The sequence below is a fragment of the Schistocerca nitens genome, chromosome 1, assembly GCF_023898315.1.
Source record: "Schistocerca nitens isolate TAMUIC-IGC-003100 chromosome 1, iqSchNite1.1, whole genome shotgun sequence".
NCBI classification, from domain to species: Eukaryota; Metazoa; Arthropoda; class Insecta; order Orthoptera; family Acrididae; genus Schistocerca; species Schistocerca nitens.
Genome location: NC_064614.1, coordinates 433,691,795 through 433,702,618, shown reverse-complemented (window position 1 = coordinate 433,702,618; position 10,824 = coordinate 433,691,795).

The following is a 10,824-nucleotide window of genomic DNA, read 5'->3' as shown; positions in this document are numbered from 1 at the left end:
TTTTTTTTTTTTGTAGTGAAGTTTGTCAGTAATGTTGCGAAAAAGACTGATCTTGAAACTGGTGGAAATTTCTGATGCAGCCTCGTCAATAGTTGCCTCGTCACCTTTTTGTGTCAAGTCTTCATTCACGAGAGTAGACCATCCAGATAATTCTTCATCATGAACATTTGTCCTTCCTTCATCAAACAGCCTACACCATTTACATATATTTGCATCATTCATTACACGTGCTCCATAAACACCAACAACATCAGTGAATTTCAGCAGGATGAACTTGTTTTGCATTTAAGAACTGAATAACTGAGAACCCTTTGCAGTTGGTGGGATAACTGATTGACTTACCAACAAACAAAGCAGAATAACCATACAATTAACACCAATAGAGATGTGAAACATAATGGCAGTGTAGTGAGAGACTGGCCAAGAGAGGCCAACTGTCTTGTGACAAGATGCGTGGACGAGATGCATTACTGGTTCTTACTTTAAAAAGACCCTTGTACCTACAAAATTAAATCATTTTGTGACACATACTACAGGAGGTAATACATCGTAAACACTAAGATGTGTGAAAAACTGCTGCATCATATGTGGTGTCTAAATTTCTTACTTCTTTGCTACAAATTTTGCAGAGTGTATCCATATGTGCCACTGAATGTACCGACAGAATTATGTCATTGTACAACATGTAGTATAGGAGATATGACATTGTAAACATTGAGCTGTGTGAAAACAAGACTACTTTTTTGCAGTTTCTTCAGTTTTAATCTGCAGTTCATAACCAATAAAGTGTGGTCAGAGTCCACATCTGCCCCTGGAAATATCTTAGAACTTAAAATCTGGTTCCAAAATTTCTGTCTTACCATTATATAATCTATCTGCAACCTTCCAGTCTCCAGGCCTCTTCCATATATACCACCTTCTTTTATGATTCATAAACCAAGTGTTAGCCATGATTAAGTTATACTCTGTGCAAAATTCTACCAGGCGACTTCCTCTTTCATTCCTTACCTTCAATCCATAATCACCTACTACTATTTCTCATCTTTCTTTTCCTACTATCGAATTCCAGTTCACCATGACTATTAAATTTTTGTCTCCCTTAACTATCTGAATAACTTGTTTTATCACACCACACATTTCTTCAATCTCTTAATCATATGCAGAGCTAGTTGGCATATAAAATTATACTACAGTGGTAGGCATGGGCTTCATGTCTATCTTGGCTACAATAATGCATTCACTATGCTGTTCATAGTAACTTATCCATGCTCCTATTTTTTATTCATTACTAAACCTACTCCTACATTAGCGTTATTTGACTTTTTTTTATTTATAACCCTGTATTCACCTGACCAGAAGTCTTGTTCCTCCTGTTATCGAACTTCAGTAATTCACACTACGTCTAACTTTAACTTATCCATTTCCCTTTTTAAATTTTCTAACCTACCTGCACAATTAAGTGGTCTGACATTAAATGCTCCGATCCATAGAACGCCAGCTTTCTTTCTCCTGATTACGGCATCCTCCTGAGTAGTTCCTGCATGGAAATTTGAATGGGGGACTATTTTACCTACAGAATATTTTACCCAAGAGGACAACATCCTGTTTTAACCATACAGTAAGGCTGCATGCCCTTCAGAAAAATTACAGCTGTAGTTCCCCCTTGCTTTCACCCATTTGCAGTACCACCATAGCAAAGCCATTTTGGTTAATGTTACTAGCCCAGATTAGTCAATCATCCAGACTGTTGCCCCTGCAACTGCTGAAAAGGCTGTTGCCCCATCCACATGTTTAGTGGATATTGATGTTAAAAATTCAGGAAATACTCAGTGGAAATGGCAGCTGGGTATTGAGTCATATCTTGATAAAAAAAATGTACATCAAACATAGGGCTAGACATTATAGTCATAATTATCCAAATATGCAGCACTTTCTCATCATATCATTCAAGATCTGCATTTTGGAAAGAAAAAGAAAGAAACACACAGTGCAGGGAGAATGACATGACTGTAATGATGTGAGACAATATAGATGCATTTAATAACCTGTGAGCAGCTCAATAGTAGATGTAAAGGCTTGAAGCTCTTGCATGAAGTAAAATCATCACTACCTCTTCGTCTGACCACCATGGCAAGAACAGTGTGGAAACAGTAAATTGTAGCTTTTCCCATTTAATTTGTTACCTGAAATAGGGTGGATACTGACAAGGTATAAAAAGATAATTCAACAATTTCAAAAGAAGGTAGAAAGTGAAGCTGTGGGAACTGAATGTCATACGTTCATGAGGGAGATTAAAAAGTGGAATCATGAGAATGTTTGGAAGTCATGCACTCGTGAGACATTTTAGAGCTATTGTGGATTCACAGGTCTTGGACAGTTTTATGAAAGAGTCAGAGATACAGACACATTTTCAAATGTGGCCATCAAAAAGATACCATGACCATTACCTGATAAAAAGCCTAACTGTGTGAGTGTTTCCGATTGGCTCTATTCAGTTTAGGCAGGACTGTGACTTATGACATTGCTCCACCAACAACTGGCAATAATGCTAATAATTGATATCCTTTTAATAGTCATATTTTACTAATAAGAACTTGGTGAAAGAAAAGCTTTCTAAGACCAAGATCACATAAAAATTTCATTATTTTCAACAACCAGTTGTAACACTTTGTCATCTTCAGGTCTGTGACATAGTACACATACATGGAATATATTTCTTATCATGAGTTGTAACATAATACTTGAGAAAAGAAAAAAAAATGTTTGCCATCACAGTAAATGGAAAAGGAATCTGTACATTTACATACCTTCAAACTTTTTCCCACAAAATCAGTTCATTGTGAATTGGAACTTCACACCAACTTGTGAGAATAGAAGCTTTCGAAATGTGGTGCTACAGAAGAATGTTGAAGATTAAGTGGGTAGATCATGTAACTAATGAGGAGGTATTGAATAGGATTGGGGAGAAGAGAAGTTTGTGGCACAACTTGACTAGAAGAAGGGATCGGTTGGTCGGACATGTTGAGGCATCAAGGGATCACAAAGTTAGCATTGGAGGGCAGCGTGGAGTGTAAAAATCATAGAGGGAGACCAAGAGATGAATACACAAAGCAGATTCAGAAGGATGTAAGTTGCAGTAAGCACTGGGAGATGAAGAAGCTTGCACCGGGTAGAGTAGCATGGAGAGCTGCATCAAACCAGTCTCAGGACTGAAGACAACAACAACAAACTTGTCATGTTAGTGGATGGAATGTAGCAGCTTATACTAAGGTTTGTCATAATAAAACATTTGCGGTCAAAAAGCACCTTGTGTACATGGCCATGTCCATATATGTAGCACTCACAAATGATTGATAGTTCATAAAAATCACAATATACAATAAAATGCACAGTAGCTCATCTTTATATTAGCTTGACATTTTCCATTAATTGCTGATCCTTCTTAGAGGGTGTGTATGGTAAAGCTGGAAGGCAGTGTTGCAAAGATAACATGTGTACAGCATTTTACAGCCAATAGATGGGTCTAACACCAGTATCGTAAGACCAGAAAGTAAATTATTATCTTTTCACATTTAAACTTACATACTTATGTGAGCGGTCTTTGAACACTGTAACAATTACAAAACTGTACATCTGTACATGAAACTGTACTATGTATGTATGCAAAACATGTTTCATTAATAGATTTAGTACAGTTTTGTAATCACTACAATGTTTAAGGACCACTCACCAAAGTATGTAAGTTTAAATGAGAAAATTTAGCAGGTGCTGACAGGTGTGAAAATTACTGAACTATGAGATTAATAACTCATGGGTGCAAAATACTAATATAAATCCTTTACAGAAGAATGGAAAAACAGGTAGAAGCTGATCTCTGGAAAGATCAGTTTGGATTCCGTAGAAATTTTGGAACACATGAGGCAACACTGACCCATGACTTCTCATAAAAGATAGATTAAGAAAAGGCAAACTATGTTTGTGGCATTTGTAGACTTGGAGAAAGCTTTTGACAATACTCTCTTTTTAACTCTTAAAGTGGCAGGGGTAAAATAAAGGGAGCAAAAGGCTATTTATAATTTGTACAGAAACCAGATGGCAGTCACAAGGGTTGAGGGAAGCAGTGGTTAAGCAGGGAGTGAGACAGGGTTGTAGAATATCCCCGATGTTATATTGACCAACCAGCAAAAGAAACAAAAGAAAAATTGGATTAGGAATTCATGTCCAGGGAGAAGAAATAAAAACTTTGAGGTTCACTGATGACATTGTAATTCTGTCAGAGACGGCAAAGGTTGGAAGAGCCATTGAACAGAATGGACAGTGTCTTGAAAGGAGGCCATAAGATGAACATCAGCAAAAGCAAAATAAGGATCACAGAATATAGTGTAATTAAATCAGGTGGTGCTAAGAGAATTAGGTTAGGAAATGAGACATTTAAAGTAATAGATGAATTTTGCTATTTGGGAAGCAAAGTAACTGATGATGGTCAAAGTAGGGAGGATATAAAATGCAGACTGCCAATGGTATGAAAAGCATTTCAGATGAAGAAAAATTTGTTAACATCAAGTATAGATTTAAGTCAGGACGTCCTTTCCAAAAGTATTTGTACGGAGTGTAGCGATGTGTGAAAGAGAAACATCGACTATAAAGTTTCGACAAGAAAAGAATAGAAGCATTTGAAATGTGGTGCTACAGAAGAATGCTGAAGTTTAGATGGGTAGATTACACAACTAATGAGGAGGTACTGAATAGGAATGGGGAGAAGAGGAATTTGTGGTACAACCTGACTAGAAGGAATCAGTGACTGGGACACATTCTGAGGCATCAACAGATACCAATTTAGTGCTGCAGGAAAGGGGATGGGGTAAAAATCATAGAGGGACACTTAAGTACACACATTCAGAAGGATGTAGTTTGCAGTAGTTACCTGGAGATGAAGTTTGCACAGATTAAATGTCTCAAAACCTTGGATTAAAAATGGAATAAAAGTATCTTGCAAAACAAAAAGGAGACTGTATTTAATGTCAAGGGAAAACGATGACTACAGAGCTAAATCACATTACGAATTATATTGTAAAATTCTAAACAGAGTAATCAGAACCTCAAAATGTATTTATGTTCAAGAAAACATACGTGCCTCTAGTAAGAAAATAAAAACTATATGGAATATAGTAAAAAGTGAAACAGGGAATATTAATCAGGCAAATGAGGATATTATGTTAAATGTAAATAATGAGTTGGTTAGGGATAGCTCCAAAATTGCAGACACTTTCAACAATGTTTTCCTTTCAGTAGCAGACAGCTTAGGTTCACATAGTTCCTCAGACTGCTTAAAATATTTAAAAAAATGCATCTACACAGAATTTTGACAAAATTCAACTATATCCTACCTCACTGAAAGAGATTTCTAATATTATTAGCTCTCGTAAAAACAAATGTTCCACTGGTTATGATGAAATCAGGACTACCATATTTAAATGTTGCTACTCAGAACTTTGTGGCATACTGAGCTACTTATGTAATGTTTCCCTCCCCTGTGGTACTTTTCCAGATGGGCTTCAATACACAAAAAAAGGAGATAGAAAATTTCCATCCCATTTCATTAGTGGCAATATTTTCAAAAGTTTTTGAAAGGGTTATGTACAGTAGACTTTATAAACACTTAGCACTGAAAAATATTCTCATTCACAATCAGTTTGGATTTCAGAAAGGATTGTCAACTGATCAAGCTATATTCACTTTTACTGATGATATATTAGAATCAATAAATCAAAAGTTATTAGCACTTGGAATACTCTGTGATCCGGATAAAGCTTTTGATTGTGTTAAGCATGATATCCTTATACAGAAGTTAAAATATTATGGGCTAACAGGACTAGCAGGCTCATGGTTCTCATTCTATCTTTTTAATAGAAAACAGTGTCAGGCTTACCATATAACAATAGTGATTCAAAATGTGAAACCATCAGACAAGGGGTGCCCCAGGGCTCTATTTTTTTGTCCCTTCTTGCCCCTTAATGTTCCTATTGTATACTAATGACCTTCCATATGCAGTGTCACAAAATGCAAATATTGTCATATTTGCAGAGGATACAAGTATTGGTATAAAATAACAATTCTCATGATCTCACTGAGCAATCATCTAATCTAATATTTGCATCAGTGGATGGTTCATAGCAAATGGATTGTCACAGAATTTTGACAAGACCCAGTACATACAGTTTAGTACTTCACAAAGAATACCTGACCCTATTTATAGTTCTGGGTGGAGATTTTAATTTGCCGGATATAGACAGGGAGACTGAAACGTCTTTTTCCAAAGCTGTTTCACAGAGGAAGACTGCACTGTAGTTCCTTCTCTAGATTGTCGCACAGATGACAAAATGGTAGATATCGAAATAGACGACAGAGGGATAGAGAAACAATTAATATCGCTCAAAAGAGGAAAGGCCGCTGGACCTGATGGGACACCAGTTCGATTTTACACAGAATACGTGAAGGAACTTGCTCCCCTTCTTGCAGCAGTGTACCGTAGGTCTCTAGAAGAGCGTGGCGTTCCAAAGGATTGGAAAAGGACATAGGTCATCCCCGTTGTCAAGAAGGGACATCGAACAGATTTGCAGAACTATAGACCTGTATCTCTAACGTCGATCAGTTGTAAAATTTTGGAACACGGATTATGTTAGAGTATAATTACTTTTATGGAGACTAGAAATCTACTCTAGGAATCAGCATGGGTTTCGAAAAAGACAGTCGTGTGAAACCCAGCTCGCGCTATTCGTCCACGAGACTCAGAGGGCCATAGACACGGGTTCACAGGTAGATGCCGTGTTTCTTGACTTCCGCAAGGCGTTCGGTACAGTTCCCCACAGTCGTTTAATGAGCAAAGTAAGAGCATATGGACTATCAGACCAATTGTGTGATTGGATTGAAGAGTTCCTAGATAACAGAACGCAACATGTCATTCTCGATGGAGAGAAGTCTTCCGAAGTAAGAGTGATTTCAGGTGTGTCGCAGGGGAGTGTCATAGGACCGTTTCTATTGACAATATACATAAATGACCTTGTGGATGACATCGGAAGTTCACTGAGGCTTTTTGCAGATGATGCTGTGGTGTATCGAGAGGTTGCAACAATGGAAAATTGTACTGAAATGCAGGAGGATCTGCAGCGAATTGACGCATGGTGCAGGGAATGGCAATTGAATCTCAATGTTGACAAGTGTAATGTGCTGCGAATACATAAAAAGATAGATCCCTTATCATTTAGCTACAAAATAGGTCAGCAACTGGAAGCAGTTAATTTCATAAATTATCTGGGAGTACACATTAGGAGTGATTTAAAATGGAATGATCATATAAAGTTGATTGTCGGTAAAGCAGATGCCAGACTGAAATTCATTGGAAGAATCCTAAGGAAATGCAATCCGAAAACAAAGGAAGTAGGTTACAGTACGCTTGTTTGCCGAATGCTTGAATACTGCTCAGCAGTGTGGGATCCGTACCAGATAGGGTTGATAGAAGAGATAGAGAAGATCCAACGGAGAGCAGCGCGCTTCATTACAGGATCATTTAGTAATTGCGAAAGCGTTACGGAGTTTATCTATAAACTCCAGTGGAAGACTCTGCAGGAGAGATGCTCAGTAGCTCGGTACAGGCTTTTGTTAAAGTTTCGAGAACATACCTTCACCGAAGAGTCGAACAGTATATTGCTCCCTCCTACGTATATCTCGCGAAGAGACCATGAGGATAAAATCAGAGAGATTAGAGCCCACACAGAAGCATACTGCCAATCCTTCTTTCCACGAACAATACGAGACTGGAATAGAAGGGAGAACCGATAGAGGTACTCAGGATACCCTCCGCCACAAACCGTCAGGTGGTTTGTGGAGTATGGATGTAGATGTAGATAGATAAGTATAATGTATTCAAACAATGAAATTAATGTTGTAGATAGTGTCAAATTTGTAGGGCTATAAATTGACCACAACCTAAATTGGAAAACTCACACTCTACACTTAATGAAACTACTACAGACCCAATGAATCTTATGGGGCTTCATGCATATATGTTAGCAATGATCTAGATTTAAGGTTTTCTGTTCTTGAAGTTAGTGACTCATGCATTAAAGATGTTTTTGAAGTAGCTGTTTTTATTATACCTAGTATACAGCTCATAACTGTTTCTTTATATCACACTCCTGAAAGTAATGTAGAACAATTTATAGAATGTTTAGAAAAACTTGTGAGCAGTTTACGAAAGTATACTAAATACAAAATATTAATTTTTGGGGATCTAAACATAGACATTAGGAATATGACAGCCAGAAATGTTAATTTAGTAAATATGTTAAGATCCTATAATCTAGGTTGTGCTAATGAAAGTCCTACAAGGCATTTCTCCTGTCTTGACAATCTAATAACAAATGTATACAAATGTGATTCTGAGCTAGGCTTATTTAATGTCGATTGCCTGTTGGTCCATAGAGGTATATGGGTGAAACTAATTACTGAAAAATCAAAAGAAGACCAGGAACAAACTCAGTGTGTGAGACTATTTACGGATAGAAATATTAGCTAGTATAGAGAAGAACTTAAGTCTATGGAGTGGAATACTGTTATAAATTCCTGCAGAAATGTTGATGAAGTCTTCAGCACATACCTCAAAATCATTTCTGAAATCTTCCAAACATGCTTTCCACTGATTAAAAAATAATAGTCAGGACATCTAGCCACTCAACAGAAGTGGTTTTCACCTCAGTTACAAAAACTGAGACTATTGGTAATTACTTTTTACGTTAAGGTCAACAAGGGAGCAGTAGATAAAGAAACTGACAGAAACCTGAAAAGAAAATACAGATCTGAAATGAAAATAGCCAAATGTAAGGCAAATTTTGATTTCATTAAAAATTCACGCAATAAACTTAATGCTGCATGGAAAGTAATAAAGGCAGAGCTAGGTATGAATATAGGCTATAAAGACAACACAAATGCTCCTAACATAACTTTTTTTTTGTCAACTCTGCCAAATTTAGCCTCTCAACTCAGGGCAACCAGAATTCCAATTCTACACATACAGCTATTTCTCACTCCACATCTGGCAGAAATTTTCAACAAAACGTTACAAGCATAGTGTAATTGATATAAATAAAGCAACTTCTAAATTAGGATATTCCAGACCTGAAGATGTTTATGGCCTGTCAAACTTCGTAATTAAAAAAAATTGTAGATATCGTATCATATCCTCTTTGCATACTGATAAACTGGATGGCCTCTAGTGGACACTTTCCAGAATGTCTCAAGAAGATAGTTGTCACCCTTTTTGTAAAATGTTATGACAAGTCCTGTATTAGTAATTAAAGACCAATTTCACTTGTGCCTATTCTCTCAAAAATAATAGAATATTGCATACTGCAGCAAATATGCATACACCTATCAGAAAATAATAAATAAATGATTCTCAGTATTGTTTTAGGTCAAACATATCAACAGTCAAAGCAGTTGGAAACATTATCTCTCTTGTACTATGCTCATTTGAGTGAGACTTATCTGCTGAAGCTATTCAAATTGACTTGAGCAAGGATTTAGACTCAGTTAAGCACAAATTATTATTATTATTATTATTATTATTATTATTATTATTATTATTATTATTATTATTATTATTATTATTAGATAAACAGTGTTGCTATGGAATCAAACATATGGAACTCTCACTAATTGAATCATACCTCAGAAATAGAAAACAAATTGTAAAGCATAATGGCCAAAAGTCACAGACTCTAAGTATAAAAGGAAGTGTTCCTCAGGGCTCAGTGATTGGCCCTCCGCTATTTATAGTATTTGTAAATGACTTTCCGAGTAACTTAGCCTGCAAATCTACCCTCTACGCTGATGACACAACATTAGCTAATTTTGGAAAGGATATAAACAAATTGAAGAAGAAAAGTGAAGAATGTCTCAAAATATCTAATATCTGGTTTAAAGCTAATGAGTTAACTATGAACCATGAAAAGACTGTCAAGATAATCTTCACTCTATCAAACAGTAAAACTGAGTTATCATCTGTTAAACTACTAGGAATACACATTGACTCGAAATTAACGTGGGACATACATACAGAATATGTATGTTGAAAGTTATCACGAGTTATCTACCTACTAGCCAAACTATGCACATATGTTGCACAAGTTTTAATACTTCATTCATACTATGCCTTCTTTCACTGCCATCTAGAGTATGGCATTATTTTATGGGATAACTCCCCAGCAGCAAAAAAATTTTCGCTTGACAGAAAAAAAGCAATTAGATGTCTTTATGGAATCACTGACAAGACCTCATGTAGACCTTATTTTAAAGACTTAAAAATTCTCGCAGTTCCATCTCTTTACATATATTGTTGCCTATTCAACATAAAAGAAGACTTAAACCACTACACTATAAGGAAATCTGTTCATCAACACAATACTCGAAAACCAATATGATTGATATACCCACAATGAGGCTTAAGAAAACCCAATCTAGCTATGAATACATAGGCATAAAGTTATTCAACACAGTAACTGTACAGGCTCAATGGGTTTCACTGGATAGTTTCAAAACTAAAACCAAAATGTGGATGAAGGAAAATGCTTTCTATAGTATAGAAGAATTTCAGAATAGTTGTGAAGATGACCTAATTTACTCATAAATTAAGGCTTACTGTTATGTATAGATATGGGTGTAGAGGCAGCTATAAGCTAATAGGGTAGAACACTGCTATATTTTTATCATGTAATATTTTGTTATGTAAAACAATGTACAAATAGCTGTAATTCTTCTGACGACATT